The sequence below is a fragment of the Anastrepha obliqua genome, chromosome 5, assembly GCF_027943255.1.
Source record: "Anastrepha obliqua isolate idAnaObli1 chromosome 5, idAnaObli1_1.0, whole genome shotgun sequence".
Lineage (NCBI taxonomy): Eukaryota > Metazoa > Arthropoda > Insecta > Diptera > Tephritidae > Anastrepha > Anastrepha obliqua.
In genome coordinates, this window is record NC_072896.1 from 59,307,524 (window position 1) to 59,320,399 (window position 12,876).

A 12,876-nucleotide genomic window follows, 5' to 3' on the forward strand; every position below is an offset into this window, starting at 1 on the left:
TCCCCGCATCTCGCATTCGATGCAAGCAATGTTGATAGCATTGTTGGTGCTACTGTTGGTTCTCCATCTCTTAATTCGGGAACATCATCAAAAATCTCCATTGAAGCCGCTATACGTTCTTCTGGTGAGTACAGAACCGCTGGAATAACCGATTCTACATTAGCGTAGCGAATTTTGTTGCGGCGAAAGTATTGGTACCCTTTAGTTTGAGTAAAAGTTACGCAAAAGTAGCACAGTTCACTGCAGTGCTCCGTACGTGGTAGCCAAATTGTTGGTACAAAGTACTTTATTGTTGACCTTCCATCAGTAACCTTGCATAAATTTCTATAGCAATAGTCGCACACGACTTCCGGAGTATACCACAAGTAAGGAACATACGCAGTCTTGAATATTTTCTGAAACGAATTAACTACTGTTTTCGTAATATTTTTAAAATTTTTACTTGGTGTGAATAAGCCACAAACGTAACAAAAGTTATTTCGAGTCGGGCACTGCATTTTTCGTAAGATGAAATATACAGGAAGACGTTTTCGCGCAACAGAACTTAAAATAATTGTCAAGGTATACGTATCCTAGTAGCGCAACTGTCAGATGATCGGAACTTCCGGAACTGTAACAAATACGCAAACGGCACAGTGTGTTGTATGAAACAATAAATTATATATTAATAAGTTGTTTAAAAATTTGGAGTCCATTCAAGTTATGTCGAAAATTTAGAAAAAAATTTTTTTTTAGAAAAAAAAAAATTCAAGAAAATCTGAGAATTGATAAAATTTTTTTTTTAATTTTACATAATAAAAACATTTCCACGAGTCTGCCTGCAGAAATTCAGCGCGATTGGATCACGGAAAAAGGGTTAAAAATTTATCCAAAGTTTTTCACACAGCCGGACTACGAGCTCTATATTTTATACATAAAAAAAAATTCAGGGTGTACATGAAAATTGCCGATACACGTGATTTTTATTTTTTCTCCCCTTTCCGAAAAAGTATATTTGGTTCATAGGACAGAAAAAAAGTTCGTTTTTGTAACGCAGTGTAATAGTTGGTCTGACTTCTGTATACTTATAAATACCCACATATGCTTCTTTAGTGTTAAACTTTATGTAATTCCCACTGTTTTATAATTTTATTTACTTTTTTCTTATTTCAGCGCAATAGAGTTTCCATAATAAGAGACGTGAAGCCAGAATAACCAAAAATCTTCAATAATCCCCAAAGAAAAGCCAGAATTTAAAAAGCATTATAATTTTATGTGTGTAAATATGAAATTTAGTTGAACATTTTATATTGATTAAATATGTGTATATCGGCGTACCAAACATAATACAAATGCAGTTATGTAACATGTTACCATATATCTCCAATACAAATGATAATGAAAATCATATTAAATGAGTAGATATTGTAAATAAACAACATTTGATACCGTTGAAAAATATATAAAATGGCCAGAAATTAAAATTTACTGTTCGTGAAGTTGCAACCGCAAGTTGGTGCCTATATATGATACGCTGAGCTGCAGCAATAACAGCAACTACAACATGAGCAACAATACCGACGTTGTAACACAGCAGGATTCGTATGTTAATAATTTATATACAGTTTCCTGTTAATTCCCAATGCCAATAATTCGAATTGATAATTCAAATAGCAGGGTATATATGGGAAAGCTGAAATATTCACACACACTTACGCCTGAACGCACACGTGAACACCCGCCTGCTGGCACACAAACAAGATGAACACTTAGACACACGTGCTAAATGCAAGCGGTCAAGCGTAGAAATTTGATGTGATTACGAGTCTGAATTCGAATACGACAAATACAAAATATAGCAACAAATAGCAACCGCAAAATGTTGGTATGTATTTTTATCTAAAAGCCATAATTATATATTAATAATAACAAGGACAACAGCTGCAACTAATACCGGCTTACTTTGACAAATATAAAATATTCAAAGCCATTTTAAGTCCAGCATAAAAAGTTTTCGGAACAAAATGACAGCAAAGCCGAACCCACATACATATATGAGCACTGGACGAACAAACCAATGTAAGTACATACTCTCAAATATATTTATTGATATGTATATGTAAGTATGTAAGTATTTGTGGATCTGCTAACATAATTGGTATGCGTGTGTGCATGTATGAATTCATTTACTCGTCAGGTTTTTCAAATCCAATTAAATTAGTGGGGTTTTAGGAGCTTTAAAGTTAACCTATTAATGTATACATTAATGTGCAACGTGGAATAATGCCAAAATAAATATTAAATCGAATGAAAAACGATAAAACTTTAATTGAATTAAAATTTAATTTATTTTGAAAGGTATTTGGCATACAGTTGGTGTTTATTTTAAATTTTTTTAGTGACTGAAAACGGGAGGCAAACGCTTCTTAAATAAATTATAGCCATTGCATTTTTAACTGATATAATAACAAAGTAATAACGGGCCGACGTAGCCGAATGGGTTGTTGTGAGACTGCCATTCTAGAGTGCCTATGCGCGCACATCAAATAATTGAAAATGATGTTTCTAATAGCGGTGGCCCCTCGGCAGGCAATGGACAATAATTTGCCGTTCGGAGTCGGCTTAAAACTGTAGGTGCCTCCATTTGTGGCACAACATCACACCACAAATAGGTGGAGAAGCTCGGCCAAACACCTAACCCAAGTGTACGCGCCAATTACCTATTTTTATTTTTACCATTGAAACCTTAAAAAATTCGTTGTACAAACTTATGCAGAGAGCGGTCCAAAAGTATAAGGTTGGGGAATAAGTTCGTAGCGTTTTTACCGAATACTTTTATTTAAGCAAAAAACAATAATCATATCAATAAGTCAATAAATTATATATTCGTAGTTACTGTTTACAACCTCTTCCCACCTCCCGACCTAGTCTGGTGTCAAAGAATTTGTTGAGCCAGTTTTTAAGGACCTCTTTTTTTTAATCGAAGCGAACGCCCTCCATATGGTTTGACAGGGAGCGGAAAAGATGGTAATCGATCGGTGCAAGGTCCGGAGAATACGGCGGATGCTGAAGGGCCTCCCATTGGGGTGTGGCTTTGACGACTTGTGCAAAGTAAATAACTCAAATATACAATTAACATAGTTTTGTAGAGCAGAATGAATTCTACCGAATGAATACTCACTATTTGCCAAATAACAAACAAATCGTTGTAAAATATAACAAAATATAAAAATGCTATGAATTTATTCCCAAACCCAATACATATACACAGTACGTTCAATACAATTAAGTATGGGCAGGTATGTGGTGGCCGTCGTTGCCGAATAACTTTGTGCACCAATACCAGTCGGTAGTGCACGGATTCGAAATCCACTGTGGACGCGAAGAAAAAAATTGAAAATATGTTTTCTATATCGATCGCCTTTCCGCACGCAGTATATTTCTGTAAAAAAATCGTCTGTCGTTCGGAAACGGCATAAAACTGTAGGCCCATCTAGTTGGGGAATAGCACTAAGATGCACACACAAATTGGAGGAGCAGCTTGGTCAAACACTCAATAAAGTATTTATGCACCAATTATATAATATACTCTCGTATATTCATATACACATATGGATATGTACAAGTGCATGCTATATGTATGTACTTATACCTATATACGTTACGGCAAATCAATGAATAGGCAGATACACTTTTACTTGAACTTTCCGTCAACCAACCGTTAACTTAGATCTGGTTGTATGTACGCGCCTAGTATAAATGTGCGTTTTTTTTTTATTTGACCTAACCGACTACTCATGCAGGCTTCTACTGTTGCTATGTTTGACGTTCACGGTTTCGGTTCAAACTTTTTCAATAATGGCGTAAAAAATGAAAATTTCCAACGCTTCGAGGCTGTGTAAACATTTAAAGAACAACCAAGAATAGTAATAAAGAAAAAACATTGCGCACAATTTGCTGAACTGTTCATGTTCTGTTAATGTTTTATTCAACGGCAGTACTAACCTTCTGCCATAGCTGCTCACGGAATCCCGTTTCCCTCTTTATATGTAAGAGTGCTTCTCGACTATGCAATAAGTCAATAGAGAAGCTAAGTATGTAGTCGCCTTCGACTAAGCTCTGTCATATTATATGTATGTGTATACTCAAACTTTTAATAGAAAGACAAATTCCTGTCTTTCGCCGTTCGTGCCATAATTTGTCAATTCTAGGCACGCACAGAAATGCAACAAAAGTGAAGTGAAAACAAAAGCCGCGTTAAGGCCAAATACATATAGCACAAAAAAAATCCACTTGTGCTTGGAAGCGGGAGATGACCCAATGTACATCAAATTAGAAGAACAAATTTCAAAAAATTTAACGCAGATTAAAAACAGTGAGGACACTTGAAGCGAGAGGCGGTGGACGAATAATTAGAAACGGCGCCAAATGTACAAGCGGTGGTCAACTATGGAAAAATTTAATATTAAAAATTCCTGAAATTTCCGTGGCAAAATAATTACGCGTCGTCGCTATTTTATACTTCACGTGCTTACTGCATTTTTGTTAAATTTGTTCATACACGAATTACTTTTGTCATAGGCGAATTGGAATTAAACATCGAACCTGCAGTATGAATAAAGATGCGAGCTTGAATTCGATAGTAGATTTTGAACTCACAAAGCCGTTTGAAGGCCACGGCAGGAGAGTGCTATAAATATAACCAATATCCTGGATTTTTCTTTCATTTATGTGACTTTAAGGTCCTTACAAAGTGTACACTGCAAATAATACTCTTCAAAGAATTTCCTACTAAAGTGGAATTTCTATGTACCGTATTTTTTCACTCCGTAAGGAATTACTTGGCAAAATGTACGTTTGATTCGACACCAGTATACATTTTATTTCAAATGCTAGCCTTATGGAACTTGCCGCGAATGCATCTGGGATGTGTTCTTCCAGTCCAATCCGCTTCTCTTCATTAGCTTGCTAGGCGCACTTAACTTACAAAAACCTATAAAAATATTTAATAAAATAAAATGGCTTAGCATCTTTCCATATGCTTTCGCCTCTTTACTGTTGCTGTTGTGCAGGGCATTGCAAGCAGAATGCCAGTCGCTTGCTTTATTATTGGCAATGCTCGTATTTGAGTAAATAAAACTAATTAGAATTATCTTGAGTGTTTTACTAACGTTTTATTACCGATATTAAAAAGTTATCGGGTGCTACCGTCAGTGAAACCACCATACCCATCCGCTCCTACGTGCTTGATTGGAATGGTACGCATAAATGCACATTAGGCTAGGCAAAAGTTGCACAAAAAATTTTAATTAAAGCTGCCGTGTACTTGTTTGACATTTCGAGGAGCAGAATTTTCGATAAACCCACCGATATTATTATTGATATGGCTTTTTTTCTTTTTGCCATGCGCAGGGAATAATTTTAATAGTTTACAGCCATGCTGATGGGTTTTTTTTCATAAAATTAATCAGTCAAACATCGACGATATTTCGTTCCAACAAGACGCCGCATCTTGTCATACAGCACGCTTAGCAATCGATATATTGCAATATTTAATCCACCATTAAGCTAAATACACACCAGGCAACCGTTGCAGCAACTCGGCCATGAGAGCTGTGGGATATAAGTAGTGAAAAATATAAAAACAAAAATTTTAGAAAAAAAGCATACGAACAATTAAAAAATGAATACAATAAAATTGATAAAAATTTCAAGTCCGCAAAAGCGTTTCCTGTTGCAAGATACTGCAAAGTTATTGCCAGTCTAATTTCTGCTGATATTGCCTCTCTCATTATGGTACCTTGTTTCGTTATTTTGGCCTTTACGAATTCCAACAATTTTCTAAACAGGGCTTCGTCCATCCTCATGTAATTTTTATAGTCCGCTGGCTCATTTTCCTTCAGTTCTTTCAGCAGCCTCTCGTTCGAAAATTCGATTTTTTTTAAAAGCCAATTTTTGGACCACATTTTTTTTCTCTTCTTTTGTTGCATCTCTTCTTCCTCATTTTCGTACAAAAGTTCGTCAATTATAATAAGAGAAGTAATTTTACGTACTTCGTCGATCATTTAAAAAATTTAATTTTACGTATCTTCCGCTTGTATCTTTCCTGCACCACAGTTATACACAATACTGAGATTGAAGCAACGGTCGCAACGTGTTTCTTAAACAAAGGCAACACGTTGCTGCAACCGTTGCTTCAACGGTTGCCTGGTGTGTATTTAGCTTTAACGCTAGACAGCCAAATTGGACTAACCAAATGGACCATATAAATCGCAGCCGCGCCGGACATACCTGTGCCGGATATTATATTCAAAAAATAAATACCATGAATTTATCTACTAGATTATAAAAAAATTCATTCCAACAATATTACTATTTGTATTATCTCGCTCTCACAAAGACACCCTGTACAAAATTATGTTTACGTTCAAAATTTGTATACTATTTATAAAATTGTATGCCCTTAAATATTATACAAAACCCCTGAATCGATATTTTAGGGCTAATCCCTTGGCCTTTATTGGTTAATTTACAAGTCTTGGCTTACATATGTTCTACCCGGTTTTATATATTTCTTTTAACTTATTGTACGATTCGGTTTTAAAGCTTTCTTTAGTTTGTTTGTGCTCCGAAAAACTCAATTTTTTGGTTCTCTTCTCCCAAAGATATTCGACTATATTGAGATCAGGTGTTTAGAGTAGCTTAGCAACCATAGAGGTGTTTCGGGTCGTTGTCCTGATAGAAAGCAAAATTGTGCAATATACCCAACTGTTCGGCACTTCGAGTAACGTTATTTATTTACTTCAGTCTACAGAAAATCTTCTTATACACTATTTTACTTAATTAAATATGTTAAACAGATCAAGCTTAAATCTTACAATATTATTATTAAAGTTAATGATGTTACAATAATTGTTACACAATCGCGCAGATCGCACAATAGGTTCATTAAATGCATAATTAGTGGTATTATTAGAAATGTTAAATAAACGATTAATTCTTAGACATAAAAATAAACATGACTTTGAAATAATATACGACTTAATAATTCCTTACTATCGATATTAACATTAATGCCTATAATAGAGAGAAGTACATTCGCCTATCATGTAATGACTGTAAACCAAGTAATTTACGGCGACTTATAACGGGTAATTTTTTAGCTATTATCTTTCTAAACAGTTGGTTTAAATAGCTGACGCACGTTTCGTCTTTTGTTTCACTGTCAAACATCTTCAGTGTGGTCAATAATTTAATCATGAATCGTCCTATAAACGAACAACGCTTGCAAATCATTGAATTTTATTATATTTTTATTTATTTATTTATTATGATTAGGTACAATAATACAATTATTATACTTAATAACTAACAGGAGTGCTAGCAGCCAGGGCCTTCGACTCTCTTTTTTGTTTGTTAATCCTGTAAAATGTACATATACATGTATTGTGTTTAATATCTAAGTACAAAGTTTAAAATTATTTAGATTTTATGTAGTATATTACAAGCTTTAAGATAGTTTATGAATTTAGACATGTTTTCAAGGTTTATAGTAGTTAGAAGTGTGCTGGGTGAATTTTTTAGCTATAGTTCCGAAAAATTTTAGTCGAAAGACATTTAGTTGACTGCAGTTGTTTAAAATATGCTCTGTGGACAGTGTGCTGTTGCAAAAGGGGCACGCTGTACGTTGTGAATTTTGTAATAAGTGTTCATGTGTGAGGTGAGTATGGCCAATACGAAGGCGAATGAATGTTTGTGTTTGCTGTCGAGTAGATGTGCTTGGGAAAATAGCTTTTTCTCCATGTTTATTAATCAATGTGTACTTATTATTATAACTAAGCCATTTAGTTTGTTTATCAAGGGCTAATGTTCTGTAAATTGCGTTTAAAATGTCATTGTTGCTTGTTGTGTGAAACGTGAAGCAAGGTGTTAAATGTGTATCATCTTCAGTTTGGTCTATAATTTAACCATGAATCTTCTTATAAACGAACAACGCTTGCAAATCATTCAATTTTATTATAAAAATGTGTGTTCTGTTAAGAAAGTTTATCGCGCGCTTCTTCCATTTTATGGTCAATTTAATCGACCCACTGAAGCGGCTATTCGAGCTACTGTGATTAAATTTAGAACCAAATTTATATTATTGGACATCAAACCACCAACACGCTTACGTAGAGTGCGAACTGAAGAAAATATCGCAGCCAGCTGTATCGGCCAGTGTTAATGATAACCATCAATTATCGATTCGTCGCCGTTCGCAGTAATTGGGCCTCTGTTACTCAACAACGTCGATAATTTTGCGAAAGGATTTAGGTGTGAAGCCTGGTGCAAAATACAGCTGGTGCAAGAATTGAAACCGAACGACCTACCGCAACGCAGAATTTTTGGTGAATGGGCTCTTGGAAAGTTGGCCGAAGATGCCTAGTTTAAAGTTCACTCACTTTAGCGAAACAGCCACACCTTTATTTAGAAGGCTATAGCAAGATATCATTTCCGCGTTATAGATGAATGCTTAGATACATAGGCCATTTCATTCCATGCGCAACATTACATTTAAGGATGTTCAGATATTGAGATTTATTATAATTTATTTTATTGTATAAGTATATTCTGAGATCGTGACGTCAAAGCGAATTCGGAAGGGGCAATCTCTTATTCTATAATTCTTGCTTTTGTATAATGATTCGTTTTGACATGAATTCTCCGAATTTTTTATTTATCAGTATAAAAACGTTGAATGTACTAAATACAAGTTTTGTATGTGATTAAATTGAATACAATAAAAATAAATTTAGAAAGATAATGCTTTTTATGGCTTCGAAAATCTGTATTAAAATTAAATGTTGAGTACTTACGATTAAGTGTTTGTACTACTGTACATATGACTCCCCATAACTGAGCCTATTAATGATACGGTGAAAAATGTACACACTCTACCTCGAGCACGTATTTAAAAAGAAGCAAAGCAATAAAATCATTCGCACAAAGTAGATGTAACATCAGCATGGACATGATTGTCGTCTTCGGTCATTCCATTTGTGAACCAACAAAAAAGTGGGAATGAAAACAGCAGTAAGCAGAGCCAAACGCCTTGTGGATGAATGCCAATTCTTTCTCGTTTGGCCTTTCTTATCCGTTTTTAATGTCGAACTGCACAATGATTGCTTCGAATGCAGCTGCACTGATGTCTTTGGCTCAACTGGCTCCAGGTAAAAGCAGTCACATCGAACAACACACCGCAGAATCACCAGGATTAGAATGGAACTATACGTAAAGTAGTTCAGCGGGAAGATATAACAAATGACATTTTCGCACAGACCATTTATAAAATGGACGGCATAATTTTTAAAATGCATGAATAAACCAGCCAGCGAGCAGTGACGATTAGAATGTTATGTAGATACATACCGCTGCGGACGATTTGACAAATTCACACGTAGCAGCAGTGCGCGATCTAGAAATTTATATTCCTCTCACTGAAAGGTGCTGAATGTCAAATTTAAATTATGCATAAATACGTCGAAATGGTGCCATTGCATGGGTACTCATATTCACATAGTATGTACTTGTATACATAAATTTACTAGGTGTGTCGATTAAGTTCCGGGATAAAATAGAATCAAACTACGTTACGATCAAATCTTTAATATCAACATTAATCAATAATAATGCCCTGAAGCAAATCTATTCAAAGTTTTTGTCAAAAAACACTTGCACAATTAACAACAAATATGTAGTCGGTGCATTGTCCTAACGGAAGATCCCGTTGTTGAGGCGCGGAATATGGGTACCCGCAACCACTTCGGGAGCCAACATAAAATTGCTTATTCGGCAACATTGTTTCAGTTGCAGCTTACACGATGCACAGAGGTTGGGCCAACATTCGACGGTTAACCAGGCTCTTAGTGGTTTTGAAGGAATCAGCTGATTAGCTGACGTAACCGTGGGCATGACAGCGGTTTATTAATAAAAAATTGAGATTGTGCTGGTGATATAGGAAAACAAATCAGCACAACCTTCGCTCATGTTACTTACTTCCCGTCTGAATAACGATTAATTTGACGAGTGTTAGAATGCGTGAAGAATGAGCGGGCAGAATTCTGCTGCCGAGTACCAGGTGACGTGACAGCCGAAGCTGCTCTCACAATTCTGCTTCGAATGGCCAAACCCGGCAATCATCCTTTGTAGCTTAGACTTCCTTGTTTTCACTGGGCACACGGCTTTTATTTCCGAGTATTTTCGATTTCGTGAAGTACACATCGAAATCGGACGCGTCAAGATCTTTTAAATTTTATTATGAGAATTAATCAGTTAAAATGGCAGGATATATGTAGATATTCAAATGATCACGTTAAAAAGAATGGTTTTCACACACCACTGCCACTACTATTAGACGTTGTTGCTCGTTAGGGTACGACGTGCACAATCCAATGGAGACCACACACTTCATATAGCCGAGGTGGCGCTATAAAATACAGTTACGTTTTCGTGCTTTGGAAAAGTCTGACGGCAGCTCCCTTCGCAATACAAAACAAACGATCAACACAAATAAAACCAGGAGAAATTGTAGGTTTATGAAAATTCAGTGAATGGCTTGGTAATATTGTGATTTGTGAGATTAAAACTGAACAAACTATTGCAAACGAAGTGCCACGTGTTAAATTACACTGGATCACAAATTTCAACTTTTTTTCTGCACCAGAGACGCCGTTATGAAATTCCTATGTAAAATCACCGTCTGATTCCGAAAATCAAGGTTATTTTTTATTCTATGGTAACGTTTTTGAGATATTTACGAATTACCGTTATTTCAAAAAAACAAAAAATTGGGCCCACTTAATCATATATATCTCGAAAACGAATTGAGCGATTCCAAAACCGTTTAAAGCTTTTAAAAGGTAATAAAATTTCCTATAAACTGTGTGTAAAACACTTTTTGCTAGGCCCTGCAGATTCAAAGATAACGAACTATCATAACGGATTTTTTAAATTTTTTTAGTAAAAATATAAAAAAATTTGTACTTTGAGAGAAAGGATCTCGAAAACTTTTTACTTTTTCGTGTATTTTTTGTTTTTACTCTAAGCTCTGTTTTATTACAAAAAAAATAAACTTTGATTAAACAAAATCGATGAACTAATACAAAAGTTACAAGCATTCAAGTAAATATATCCATATAGTAAAACTTAAGTACCCTACAAATAGTAGCATATGTACATATGATTCTGTCATATGTACATATGATTCTTAAACTATCTATTTAGGCGACATATGAAATTTATTACACCAATGAAGAGGAGGGAACCAACTTGCCATTCAACGGACTGCTATATTTGTACTACAAAAGTATTTGGGGTTGGAAAGTCAAGAAAAGTAACCTATGCGAGCGTATCTACAGTGTCATTACCAGAACTAAATTCAACGGAAGCTACATTGCCAGAATCAAATTTAACTTTAGTTTCGGCTCCAGTTTCATTGTCAACAGCAGTATCTGATTACGCGGCATCATGTTGTACTGAATTGCAAACGGAAAACGAAAGAAACCCTTTGTCACAAGCACAACTCAATGATTGGATAAGGGATTTGGAATTGTCAAAAGAAAAGGCCAAACTACACGCCTCTCGTATGCAACAATTTAAATTTGTTTCATCCGGTGTTAAGGTAACATATTATAGGACTCGTCACGACCAATTCTCCCAGTACTATACGAAGAAGGACAGTGTTTGTTATTGCAAAAACATTGCTGGTCTATTTAAACAGTTTGGTGAACCATATGATTCAAAAGAGTGGCGATTGTTCATAGACGGCAATTAATTAAGTTTAAAGGCCGTATTATTGCATATTGGCAACCAAAAGCCATCTATCCCGATCGCGCATGCAGTAAATGCGAAGGAAACATATGAGACAATGCAAAAATTGCTTGAATTAATTAAATACGAAGAACATGATTGAAAAATATGTACCGATCTAAAAGTCGTTGGAAAGCTATGTGGTCTACAACCTGGATACACAAAATACTGTTGCTTTCTATGCAAATGAGATAGCCGAGCACGTCAAGACCACTACATCATAAAGGATTGGCCAGAACGAATCGCGTTTCAAGTTGGGGTGGATAACATAAAATACTCATACTCCGCTCCACATCAAGATCGGCCTTATCAAAAACTTTGTCAAGGCTTTGGACAAAGAAGGCGAAGCTTTTCATTATTTGAAAACAATCTTTCCACAGATTTCAGAAGCAAAAATAAAGGAAGGGATTTTTGTGGGGCCGCAAATAAGGAAAATAATGGTCAATACCCATTTCAAAGAACTATTGTCACCAGTGGAGGCAGCGGCGTGGGACTCTTTTGAAAAGGTCGTTACTTCTTTTTTAGGCAAACACAAAAGTCCTTCGAGCTGATAGAGAACGATTTAATCAAAAACAATGCGGAAATGGGTAAATAAAAAACACATATAAGACCGTTATATATACAATATATATATATATATGTATATAAGACCGTTTTCTCAGTTAACTTTAAAACTAAACAAAAAATGTTAAAGCAAATTTTTAAATTTACATGAGAATATATAGCTCTTAATCTAAATTTATTGCCCTGCTCCGAACAAACAAGAACGACCAAAATTTGTTCTGAATTGGAAGATTAACCCAGCCTAAGAAAATTATATGCTAATGTGTCACTTACGTATTTATCTAATTCCTTTTTTAATTTTCTTTCAGGAGTAAATATGTCTTTAAAAATTCATTTTATGCACTCCCATTTAAATTTTTTCCCGCAAAATCTTGGCGACGAAAGTGACGAGCATGGCGAAAGGTTTCACCAGCAAATGAAAATGATTGAAAGTCGGTATCAAGGATTCTGGGATGTCGCTATGATGGGTGACTACTGTTGGTTTCT

At 35.3% G+C, this 12,876-nt stretch overlaps 1 protein-coding gene across 5 annotated transcripts in view; it reads left to right on the forward strand.

Annotated features, from left to right (window-relative positions):
- LOC129247787 (protein O-mannosyl-transferase TMTC2) overlaps positions 1-12,876 on the forward strand; it is a 251,280-nt gene that overhangs the window by 60,702 nt on the left and 177,702 nt on the right. For 2 of the 5 annotated variants that reach the window (XM_054887093.1, XM_054887094.1), the window contains exon 2: positions 1,153-2,058. The gene's annotated coding sequence lies outside the window, so the exon portion shown is untranslated. The remainder of the gene's footprint in view (positions 1-1,152; positions 2,059-12,876) is intronic. The other 3 variants (XM_054887095.1, XM_054887097.1, XM_054887098.1) reach the window with 3 other exon arrangements.